Here is a 13,814-nt window from a genome sequence, read left to right on the forward strand (position 1 = left end):
AAGATGATTGATCGGTTTAAAAGATAATACGTATATTTTATTAAATACAACGCCTTACTAAAAATTAAATTAAATATGCATTGTTGTAATAGAGAAAATGCCTCGAGTCAATGTTCGAGTATCAGGCGCTACGATGCTTAAGTAACCCGTGTCATACTCTTTGGAAAAGCTCAACGACCTTCAATAAAATGATACATGTACCCATGGATGGACCTACTATAGGGCATACGATGACACGTACCACCATATTATTTCTCCATCGAAGGGTAAACAAATTTAGGTTCGTGAAATATGCAACCATAAATGTGTTGTCTGCCACTGTATGTATTTTGAAACTACAATGAGAACAAGTTTTATTTGGTAGAGTTGGTTTGCAAGACTTTTATTCAACCCAAACCCAAGTTCGAATCTTATAAGTGTTATTTTCTTAGTCAAATAGTGTCACATTTTGAAAAAAAAAATTTGTATATTTGTTTCTTATATGCCACCGTTTGAAAAAATTCCCTGCTATTTTTTTCTTATAGTCAGAGGGTGTTTGAAATTGCTTATTTAAAACAACTTATGCTTTTCTACAAAAACACTTATCAACTTATTATAAGTCAGAAGGGTTTAACCTCTTCAAAACTCCTTATTACCGGTTTGACACTGGTATAAGTTGTTTATCCAAACATTCAAAAGTACTTATTATCGGTGTCACACCGAAATAAGTCAATAAGTTGTTTTTATAAGCAATTCCAAACACCCCTTCAAATGGTGTCACCGTTTGAAAAAAATTATAGTACCATCTCTGCCTTTACCTGAAACCGACATAATTGGATAGGTAGAGAATACCTAGGAGTACGAGATAACTCTCTTTAATAATAATTTTTTTTATAAAAATAAATTGATATTTTTATATATTTAGCGAATCTAAAATAAAGTTTATACTCTCCCATATGATCCATTAATGATGGTCGCAATTTGGTCGGTGAAAGGTGTGGGCCCCACTTTTCTTTTGAAATATCATAATAAGGCAAATTTATGAATATGTCACATGTTTTCATTTATTTTTTATTTTGTAAAATTTTTATTATTTTATTTAAAATATCAATTATAAAGATTTAAACCAAAAATATATGTAATTTATCTTTGATTTTTGTGTTATTTTAGATTTTATTTTTAAATAAAATATATTCTGGTTTAATATTTTTGTTATTAATATTAGTATATTAGTATTAAAATTATGTTTATTGCTGGTACAATTTTTTTTTGATTAACCTGGATATTCAACCCGCTATACGAACCGACTAATCACAGAGTGACCACCTCTTTTGCAGATAGCCAGAGTCGTCGCATTTGAACCTCCGTGGCCACAAGAGGTTTTTTATTCCTCCTTGGATTTGAACCTGAGACTTTTTGATACTTTTGACATTTGAAGCCAAGCTCAAACCAATCAAGTATCACCCTTATGGTTTGCTGTTACAAATTTCTTCTTCATGGTTAGATAAAAATTATGGATTAGTCACTACAATGAATAACTATAAAATGGTTATTGTGATTTTTATTTTATCAAGGATCGATTCCTTGCTTTTAAGTTTATTAACACTAGTTTCATTAACTGAGGAGTATTTTGATTTTTTTTTATTTTTTCTTAGTGTCTTTTGAAATATACTATAAGTCATATATCAATGTAATCTATAACATTATTAAGATTGTATATCATGTTGAGTCTCTATCAAATTAGAAATTTTGATGATTGACAAACAATGTAATAAATACTTAGCCAGTTGGATTGAAGAAAGAATGTGTCAATTAGAGGCTCTTTACCTGATAGAGATTAGTTAATAAGAATATATCAACTGATAAAGCATCTGTTATTGACAAGCTTAAAGAACAACTCTATCGGCAAAGGTCGGATGACTGGCTATTAAATGAAGATAGGAACTACTGCTGACAAGTGAAGCAGATCATTCTAGATCAGCGAACAAGTATTGAACATCTGATGAAGATATTAGATGAAAGCCTAGCACCAGATCAACCTACGATCATTCACAAGCGTAAGAAGATCTTAACTAGCTAATGAAGCCAATGACAAATGGGCCAAATAATAAGATGAATATAACAACACTTGACGGTCCAACAACTGATGACATCAACATCTGAAGGTTCACCATTTGATGAAATGTGCCTCTTTTCGAGACAACAAGGATGAAGGCACACTGTCATGCCTGCTACAAAAGTGTTCTCATGCCTCAGAAGTTAACCGGTAAATACAACAACCATGCTTAACATTTAATGCAATGTGGCATTCATTAAATGCATTACAGGCGTTGTTTTGGTGAAAAATGGTACCTTTGACCGACGAGGAAATTTCCCTCGACCACAATAGCTATAACCAGGATTCACATGATCGACAATCATGAAACCTACGATCGTCGTTGTCTTCGACCTTTGGTCGAGGATTATTTTTCTTTGATCCTTGATCGACAATCCAAGTTTCCTTCGACATACAACACTAACGACTTACATTTATTACATCGACGACTACTTATGGTTTTTATTGCAAGAATAAAAGCGCGTGCAATCATTAACTCGCAAGTTCATAATGTCAAAGTTAAGATTCAAGACAATTCAATATTAACGTTTTCTTCATTCAATGGCAATTATAGTCGACTGTTATCAACCGTTGGCACAGTCGCATGAATCACCTATAAGAGGCCAGAAGGTCTCAAGAGACAAGCCCCAAATCATCATAATCTCTATGCATACAAAGTTCACTAGTAGAAACAATCACTCTTCTTTGCTATTTTCCACGACCGACGTCCAAATATTACTTACATTACTGTAATTGTTCAAAAGGACGACATCCCTAGTTGACGTCCATAGTGCATCGACGATCTCTAGCATCGTTCGTGGTTTTTTCCCTCGCTTAAGGGTTTTTTCACGCCACCAATTCTCCAATGTTAATTAATCATTTTTTTATCGTCTGTCTGTGTTAATTTCAAAGTTGATCAATCTTTAATTATTAAAGCTTCACTAACAAACCTTAGACTCTGGTGTAATTTTTGGCATAAATAGTTTAGCGCCCACTATGGGGGCCCCAGTTAGAGATCATCCTATGAAATAAACATCGGCTACTAACGCTTTCCTCTGTAGAACAATATTTTCATGATGTCAGGTTCAGGAAGTGATCAATTCACTAGAATGCAGGCTGAATTGGTTGTTGTAAGGAAAGAAATAGCTTGATTGATTGCACAAGACTTGAGGGTTAATTAAGAAGCCCAAAACCCTCGACTAACATCTGCAAATGAGAATTCAGGTGTAGCTGGTTCATCCCTAATTAGACTTCCTACTCCTATTTGCACCAGTATGCTGCCATATATAGGGTTTCCCTTCCAAGCGCCAGTATATGCAACGACGGTATTAGTCACTGGATTGCCTCCTCCACCTTTGTTACCTCCATTCATGACTTTCTACCGCGGTTATTCCCTATGGCACCCCCACCAAACCCGATGCAACTTACTCCTACCTTAAATCCTTCGACGACACCTTTAACGGTATCAATTATGAAGCAGAGTCATATGCCACCGCGGGATTCACCACCCAGAGCTCAGAAGTAACTCCACCCTTTGTGCCCATATTTCTACAAAATCTAAACCAAACTTCCAATGACCCGGTCACTGATGGTTGAGATTGCTCGAAGAAAAAAAATGAAAATGTCTTATCCCTGTTATTTAAATTGCTTGGAGCAAGGGTGCCTGTTGACGTCGAACCTTCAACTGGTTTCCAACCCTCTCACTTTTCCGATTATATCGCGCTAGTTGACATTCCGAAGAAATACAGTATTCCTGCCTTCAACCCTAAATATTACGGCATTACCGATCCAAATGAGCATGTCGCTCAGTATAAATAACTGATGTGGACAACCTCCATTTCATAGAATTATTAAGAAGTGTGTATGTGCAAGAGTCTTGGAGCAACTCTCACCAGTGTCCAATGGTTGATCAATCTCAAGCCGAAGACTACAAATTCTTTCATAGAATTAGTTAATCAGTTTTTTCAACAATTCGCCAGTAGCCGAAAAATGGAGAAATAGACCAATGGCCTATACTACATCACGTAGAAATCTAAAGAGGCAGTCGAAAATTATTGCAACAGATTTAACTCAGAAATGATTAGCATCAAGAACTAGGACACTCAAACAACAATCGAAGCATATAAATGAGGACTTAATGGAAGTTAGATTTGTACTTGGATTTGACCAAGTATTCTACAGAAATTTTAGAAGATGTTAGAGCCAGAACATTGGTTCATATGTGGTTAGAAGACGATGTCATCTTTCGACGGGAGCATTCCCAAGATAAACGACCTCTTAGCATCCGAAAACCCAAGTTCAATTCAAGGAATGCTCAAAATCCAGATCAATCGTGTCAAATATTGAATGTACGATTCAAAAAGAAGAAGGAAGTCCCAACATATTCCAAGAGACAGCAACATCCCAAGATATCTGAATATGGGTTTAAAGGAACCCATAAATATCTAATAAAAGCTTTAAAGAACATGGAATCCACGATCCACTAGCCAAAGAAAAGCGATATGCCCAGCGGCTGAAAAAATAATGTTCAGGTAGAAACTCACACTTTTGACCAACGAGGATAATACCGACGACCGTCATACCCTCAACCGATGAGGATAATACCTACGATAGTCATACGCTCGACCGACCAGGATAAAATTCCCATATCCCCGACATAAATTAATAACCAGGACAGCTGGTTATCTAAAGACATATAGTATCAATAGTCATTTGAGATGGCGTCTTAACATCTCACGAGTAATTGTCAGCTATAACATGTCGCATGTCTCGTATAACTTGTCACATGTCACTTGTAACCTGAACCTTGGTCATGGGAATGAAGACCTCTTAGAATAGTAATTGTCTTATTTAATGTAAGGAATCCTTATTAACAGAGCAATTACGATATTCATTTAGAAAACGGTCAGATTGATAATTATGACATTAATTATCATGGATGTAACTCCCGACATCATTATTATCGTGGATGTAACTACCAACATCATTATTATTATGATTGTAACTCATGCAGGCATCTGGGTTAATATTTCCACGACCGACGAGGATATCATCCCCGACCGACGAGGATATCATCCCCGACCATGATATCCATGTCTGACTAGGATATCCTAGAATAGATTTCTTCAATAATGATAGAATCCATGATTATAATATCCACGTTTGACCAAGATATTATCTATGACTAAAATATCTTCAACCTTTGATTATCCACGATAATCATGGTTATTGGATAACAGCTACCATTGTTAGTTAACGTCTACCATCGAAGATATTACCCTCGACGGGACTACTTTCTTCGGTTGCTAATATCTCTGACAATACTAAAATCTACGACAGATAATCAGTGACAGTCAAGATCTCAGATAATTATCTTTGACGACTATTATTATGGATTATCACTAACAAATTGTTTTCCTTCAACAACCGTTACTTTTATCATTGATTGCAGGTCATAGTTACCAAAAATTCATCTCATCAATGCTACAAACGAAACCAACGATCGTTACGACCAATATTCAGTTTTGTCATTAAGACATTTAAGACACGACCATTATAATCATTAGGGCATCAATTTGCAGTTACAAATGCTCAAGTATAAATTGAGAGACCAAGGCATTGGAAAGGACCCTTAAATCATATTCTACTTTTACCCTCATTTTTCTCTTAGATGAATGCATCGATTATCGGATCTTTTTTTGTATGCACGAATTATCCATGTCCTGGATCTGCAGTGACTATCCAAATCCTGGATCTACAATGACTATCCAAATCTTGGAGCTACAACTATTATCCACATCATGGATCAGTGACAACAGCTATTATCCACGTCCTGTCTCCGCAACAACAATAATTATTTACAATCAATGTATTTATCCATGGTCTGTAATTCTAATATGTGTTATTAAAGACGACGTCCCTGTTTAATGTCCAGAGTGCATTGACGACTTCTATTGTCATCCGTGATTTTTACCCTCGACGGGGTTTTCTACGTCACAAAAATCACATGTTTCTTTTACATTTTCTTTGTTATTTTTCTTGTTTATTTTAAAGGTTCAATCTGTAGTTGATTATGTCCAAACCCCTGCTTTAAATTGTTCTTCTATAGTTTCCAGCATAAACAGTTTGGCATAAATTATCCCTTGTGCGATTTTTGGCCAAAACAGGTTAAACCTAATGGTGTGATTTCCATGATGATCATGGACATACGACTGATGACTGCTTGGCCCTGCAAAGGGAGAAAGCTTGGCTGATTTCTAAAGGAAATAAATTTCATAACTGCTGGATTTGAAGTTTGTGGATTAACGTATTCTACAGCCAAAAGACATGCTGGCCAAACACCAGACAAGTCAATCTTTTATATAACAAACATGTGTAAATCGGAAACGGACTTAGATTCAATAACTATTTCCTTTGATAATGATGATATCTGCGAGTCCTGACAAAAACATCATGATAGTCTAATTATCAAATTGATTGTTGGAAATTTTTCAAACAAAGGAATTCTAATCAATATAGGAAGCTCAACAAACGTCATCTTCCTCTACACACTCAAAGCTACGGGGATCGACTATCATGAGGTCGTACGAGGCTCGACTATGCTCGTGGGTTTCAATGTCGATGTTGTTAGCACAGTCAGAGAAATTACGCTCCCTATCTATGCCAAAGGCGTTAATAAACTAACTAAGTTCAACGTCATGGATTATTTGTCTACGTACAACGTGATGCTTGGGAGACCTTGGATCCATGACATGAAAGCAGATCCTTCGACATATCACCAGGCCATAAAGTTCCCAACTTTATGGGGAGTTTAAAAAATCAAAAAGCGAACATAAGACCGCTCGTGAATGCTATAAGACGTCGATGAAACCCATGAAGGGTGACATCTGGCAATTATAGAACCGACATCACTTGGATGAAATCGCCAATTTACAACTTCAAGAAGTCATCCTTGATTCAAGCAGGTCTGATCAGACAATATTCGCAGGATCCTCTTTGGAATCGAACATCAAAATCAAATCGTTGAATTCCTAAGAGAAAACCGCCTTCATAACGAACAAAGGTATTTATTGTTACAAAGTTATACCTTTTTGTTTGAAGAATGTTGGATCCACATATCAACGATTGGTGAACCGAATGTTTAGACAACATTTGGCTGACATAATGGAAGTATACATCAACGACATGCTAGTCAAATCAAAGAAGGTCGCCGACCATGTCAATCATCTTAATTAGTCGTTTGACATCCTTGGAGAAAACAAAATGAATCTAAACTCAACGAGATGTTCTTTTTTGGTTTATGCGAGGAGATTTCTTGGATATATGGTCATCCGACGTGACATCGAGTTAAAATAACCAAAAGGGTTAATATGCCACTATTTATCAAAATTTCACAAGTTGGGTAGTCCCTAAAACAAATTTGACCAAAACCAAGTCAATAACACTTTGATTTGTTCAACAACACTGATTAAAATCGTTCTTCAGCTCAAAATATACTTTTTTAAGAGTTAAAATGATACTTTGTCTCAAGTCATCCAAATACCAAATAATTCTTTTTTTATAAAATAAATATCATTTGGTACCTCAAAACACCCAATAAATCATTCTAAACATTTTCTAGGGATTTCATAACCAAATATATCAAAAATGCAAATCTAATCAAATAATCAACACATTTGATAAATATCAAGTAAACATCTTTAAGACTTCAAAATACACATTTTTGGCATATACAAAGTTTTCACAAGGCTAATTGAACTCACCTTGCTAGGTAAGGTTAAATCTAAGATCCAAAATTCATCTCTAGCTTCCAAAACGGTGAAGTGTTTAGATTCACAAGGAAGGAGCTCTACTCAACTTCTCAAAGCAAGATCCTAGTCTAAGAAAGTACCAAAAGCAACTACAAAGTAAGATCCACAACCAACCGAAGCTAGAACTCAAAATACCCAAAAATGCTTACCTCTTCCACACTTGAGATCAACCACAATGATTCTTCAATCTCCATGAATTTCCTTTCATTTACCCCAAAAAAACCTTTAAAACTCGGCCCCAAAGTCACCAAAGCAACCATTGTGAAGAGAGGTGATGGAGAAAAGAGATAGTGGGTACAAAATGGTGAAACCTTAAGGAAAATCGGCTTAGAAGCTGAACTAGACAAGAATACGGGTTTCATGTTGATAAAGCCGCATGAAAGTTGCATTAACCACCATTTTAGCCTCTAAAGGCCTTTTTTTCAAGTTTAAACATAACACCTACTCCATAATAACTTTCAACGATGTGACTTGATAAAATGAGTATATTTAATGTTAGAATAGCACGTGGATACCAAGGCAATGACATGTCCAAAAATTATAGGTGTTACAACACGCGTTGGGGGAATATCATTTTGATGGCCAACTCAATAGAAACCGACTTATGGATTACTAAGGTTAAATTGGACACTTTACCGATACATTGCTTCAATCTATATAAATTCCATGTCCATGACGGATTGCAATGGGCATAATCTGGTTGTTTTCGTCCATGCCAACTGCTACGAACATGGTGCCCACCTATGACCCCTACAGATGGACACATCCATTATAAGAAGCAGTCTCAAGTGTCCCAAGAATGAAATAATCTACAGAGGATTGAGGTTACATATATACATATCAAAACACAATATATATATATATATATATGAATTCAAACATTATAATCAAAATTACTCTTACCAAACAACCAACCACGACAAACAACATATTGAACCGTTCTAATTCATCAAGGGCGATCTCAATAACAGTCCCTCGATTCGTCATCTTGAGATTGTGACAGTAAACTAGGAGTTAGGCAAACAACGATTCAAGGCCCCCCCCCCCCCCCAGCAGTTGTATCACATACATCTTTTCTTGCCATGCTTGTTGATAGTAGATGCTAATATTGAACCATCCGTTCATATATTCCATGATTTCTTTTCCATAGTAGACGCTTCTAATATATGATCCAAAACATTTTATTCACATTAGGGTGGTTTGTTGGACTTGGGACAATGAACAAATGTGTTCATCATGAAATTTACGAACTTGGAACATAATGGTATCATAAAAAGAAACCACCATTAAACGCTAATCACATAGCGAGGAGTTACACACTGTCTCATAGTGGTGTTTGGATGATTTGTTAACCTTTATCTAAAAGTTTTCATGAATGCATTTTAATCCCGATGCCAACTTCAATGTTTCCTTTGAGTCAAATGTTTTAGAACTTTTACATGTGATGTATGCTGGTAGGAAATGTTTTTTTGGGGTTTGACTACGGGGGTTGTGCGAGGTGCTAGGTCGGGTATACCTTAATATCTATTCTTTACCGGATGGATTTCTTTATTCTCTGAGTTATCGTCTTTGCATATATTTAAAATTTATGCTACAACAGAAACATCATTATCTATATATCCCTCCTAAAATAGAGATTAGTTCGGAGACTGGTTCAAATCTGGAACCAAAAACTTATCACCTCCATGGTCATTCATAGGTTCAAAAAATATCAGTTGATTGGGTTTGATACCGTTGATTTGCTATTGGCGTCGCCAAGAGATGAAAAAACTATTAGGTTCATTCATTACAGCAGCACCATATAAATGCCCATCATTACAACAAGGAAATAAACTACTGGGTTGATTGATTCCGACAACTTTGTAGGAATTTCCACCACTACCACCAGGTAGGAAATTATTGGTTTGATTTATTCCGGCAGTACATATGGATTTTCACCACTACCACCGGAGAAGAAAGAATCTGATGGATTGATTTTGGCAGCACCATAGGGATTTCCACCACAACCACAGGGTAGAAACTACCTGGTTGATTGATTCCTGAGCACTGTATGGATTCTCACCACTACCACCAAGAAAAAACCTAGTTGATGGATTACGACACCTGATCAATCTCCACTATCGCCACCGCTGTCGACAACAAAGAATGTCAACATTTGTGGTAAATTTTGATAAACGACACTTAGAAACATTGGTACATCCTCGTCGTCACCTAGCTCAAATATCTCACAACTTCAAGGATTTTTATAAAATAAACCACTATGTAAACTTGAATTTTTCACAACACGCTTAACCACACCAGAATGTGTTGGTGGAGGCAACGGTAATATACGTTTGGGCGAGCATAACGTAATATACTCTATAACATCATTAATCGTCTGGAACGAACCACTACTTTGAATATATACGAGAACATTATCATTTTAATGTGATTTGATATTTGTGTTAAGGGTTGTGATGTTAGAAAGGATTGGTTGCTTCCAATCATAAAGAAAAATCGGTCAAAATGGTCAAAAATATCGGTAAAAAATCACCTATGTCTGATGAAAAATCAAAGACAGACGAAAAAAAAATTGAATCAAGAAAACATAAGGTTGTCAAATCTATTTCAGTGTTATATCAAACTTAAATCACTGTTTCGTCCATGTCTGGAGAAAAAACATATACAGACGAAAAGGACTATAATTATTGAGTGAATTCATGACTTCAAATCTTAGAATCAAATAAATGTAGCATGTGACATTTACAGATGGAGGTTTAAAAGGACATGCTAAATTTCTAGAAAATACCATTTTTTTTGCAACATATGGTTTTAAAAACTTTTTCCTGAAAATAGTTTTGAATATCATCTCAACATTATCATGTTCACAAAATATTTATACACATTTTTATACAATGTAGGATTGATCGTTTTGTTTTACCTAACATGGTATAGAAATATAGGCACCTAGCATATATCGTACCTCCTACGATGGGCACTGTGTACCTTGCAATAATACCGATAACTAAACCCACACACATACCAACACCTTTTTCATGCATCACCTAATTGTCATATGGTAACGATATTAGTTAAGCATGTCGATAATTTAAAACACCTATAGCACGTAACATAGAAATCACCTTTTGAATTGAAAAATATGTATATACATATATCCCGTTTGTAAGGCCTTGAAACTGATGGCTCATCGAGCTAACTTGAATGAACACCTACATAAAAACATGTTTTTTAAGTGTCCAAATAAGTTACTAAACACTAACATAGACCTAGGCATGAGAATGGACCCTGACCTGTCGGGTAACCCGGTCCACCCGCCTCGGTCGGGGACGGGGATTCCCTGCTAAATCGGGGATGGGGACGGGGACGGGTAGTGGCGGACACAGTAGCAAAAAGGAGGGGGGAAGGGACCCCAGTCAAAAACTAAAAAAAAATTCTAGGTTAAAATTTAGGTTTTACACGATTTACTCCTCGCCCCGCCCCGTAGCCGTTATATATATTAATTAATAAATTATATATATATATATATATATATATATATTATTTTAACTAAGGCGGTAATTAATAATTTCCTATTTTCTAACTAGGTTTATAATCAAAAATTGTTATTTTTTGGATGCTAATATGTAATATTTTGGATGTCAAGTCAAAATACAATTACTCGATAAGTTCTGTATATTACTCGATATGGTTTTATATTACTCATATCTTTTGATACATGTGACTTTAAGTTTTTTTGGATTAAATTGAATTTTTTTTTGGTTTTAGGTTATTAGTTCTTATATGATGTTATGGTTTTTTTTTATCAAAATAAATTCATTTTCGTTTTAGGTTTATTGAAAATATTTGAGATTTAAACATGTATGGTCTTTCACATATTTAATTTAAAATAATTTACATAAATGGAAAAAAAAGTCCCCATTTCCCCGTTGAGGATCCCCGTTCCCCGTTGAGGATGGGGATGTGATTATATTCCCCAGCGGGGACGGGGACGGGGATGGGGATTAAGGTCCCCGTCCCATCCCCATGCCTACATAGACCTATCATGCATTAATTGCCATATTCATCAATTTTACACCTAACATGACTTCATACACGATTGACTAGTTTCATCATAACTTTCCTGACATACGAAAACCTCCCACGCATCTTTTGCGAGTCGTATGACCAACTCGCCTTACCTTTGTCCTATGCGACTTACAAGTCACTCCTCAATTCGTGTTTATTAGGTGACTTCATTATCAAACTTCCAATGTGCCTTCCAGATTGTTTCAACATCTTCTTCAAGACCATATACATGATTTGGCACAAGTCTCTTTCGGTTACAAGACTTGGCACAAGTCTCTTTCGAGTACATGGCTTCAGATAAGTTGCTTTAAGACCAGTTCAACTATATTAAAAACCATACCATTATATGTCTTACTACATACCGTTTTTACTCTTCTTCTTATTTCAAAGCAAAGTCCCACCTTACTTGTCCCCTTAACGTGCTTAAACATCATTTAGAACAATGCAACATGCCTAAAATCATGCCTTTATATATGACTAGTACTACAACATACTCGACTATTTTCCTCAAATTAGCAGCCTTAAAGCCTCATGCTTGACTATATATTATCGTTCTAACCTCAAGCACAACATCATAGACTATTAATGAGAGAATAAAACAGGAGTTTGAGTTGGATTTTAATCCATTGATTTACTTCTCAAACTACTTGAACACTCCTTCTTTTTCTACTTCAACCTTACCCCAAAACTGTTGCTTCTAAGATCGAAGGGGTTTAAACGAATTATGTGACTCCTCCAACTGTGATCACATAACAGGAAATTGTTGTCGTTTTACATGGCTTCGTGAACAACACACATCTCTTGAATGTATTATCAATTTTTTTCAAGCAAGTCGTCAAAGTCTGAATTAACAAACCGACTCCTGAACTTCCTACTCTTAGATTATGACATCTTCATCCTAGTCTCTCACTTTGACTTTATTTTAGATTTTAGCTCAAAAGTTTAGGATGTAACAAACTTGGTAGTAGCCCATTTTTTTATTAACCTAGATATCCAACCCGCTATACGAGCCGACTAATCCCAGGGCGACCACCTACTTTGCAGATAGCCCGGAGTCACCGCATTTGAACCTCCGTAGCCACAAGAGGATTTTTATTTCTTCTTCGATTTGATGGGACCTCCTGGTACTTTTGATCTTTGGAGTCAAATTCAAACAAATCAGGCACCACCCTTGTGGTTTAGTAGCCCAAATATTGATTAACTTTATAAATTGGAAAAGGAAAATAAAAGGCTAAGTCAATTAATTGTTATGATTTATGAAACCATAATGATTTAAATAGATATGAAATTGTTTCAAAGGATAATTCATAAAATCAAAACTAAAAGCTCAAACTCATATAATAAGTAATGAATGGTTAGCCCAAGACTTAATTAATCGTAAAGCCCACTAAATATATCTTGACTAATTATAGTTTATATATAACCTATCATGTTTAATCAAATTAAAGAACACGAAAATAGATCGAATCATATGTGGTTTTATATTAAAGTAGAGATGGCCAAAATCCGGTCCCGGGCCGATCCTTAACCGGTCCCTATCGGTCCTAATCAAGACAAAAACCGGTGGTAACCGGTCCTGCCATAACCGGTCCCGGTCCCGGTCCCAGTTCCAGTTCCGGTGAAATACCTTGTAACCGGTCAAGCTTACCGATAACCGGTTAAGAAATCCGGTCCCGGTTCCGGTCCCATCCGGTCCCGACCAAATTTTTTTTTTTTTTAAATTTTTGTTTATTAATAAAATTTTAATATGTTATTAATATGTTTGTAATATGTTATTTTTAATATGTTTTATATAAATACGTTTAAAAATATGTTTTGTTATATATATATACGTTTAACATTATAAATAAGTTATGTTATATATA

This window comes from Cynara cardunculus (assembly GCF_001531365.2).
Source record: "Cynara cardunculus var. scolymus isolate 2C chromosome LG 4, CcrdV1, whole genome shotgun sequence".
Lineage (NCBI taxonomy): Eukaryota > Viridiplantae > Streptophyta > Magnoliopsida > Asterales > Asteraceae > Cynara > Cynara cardunculus.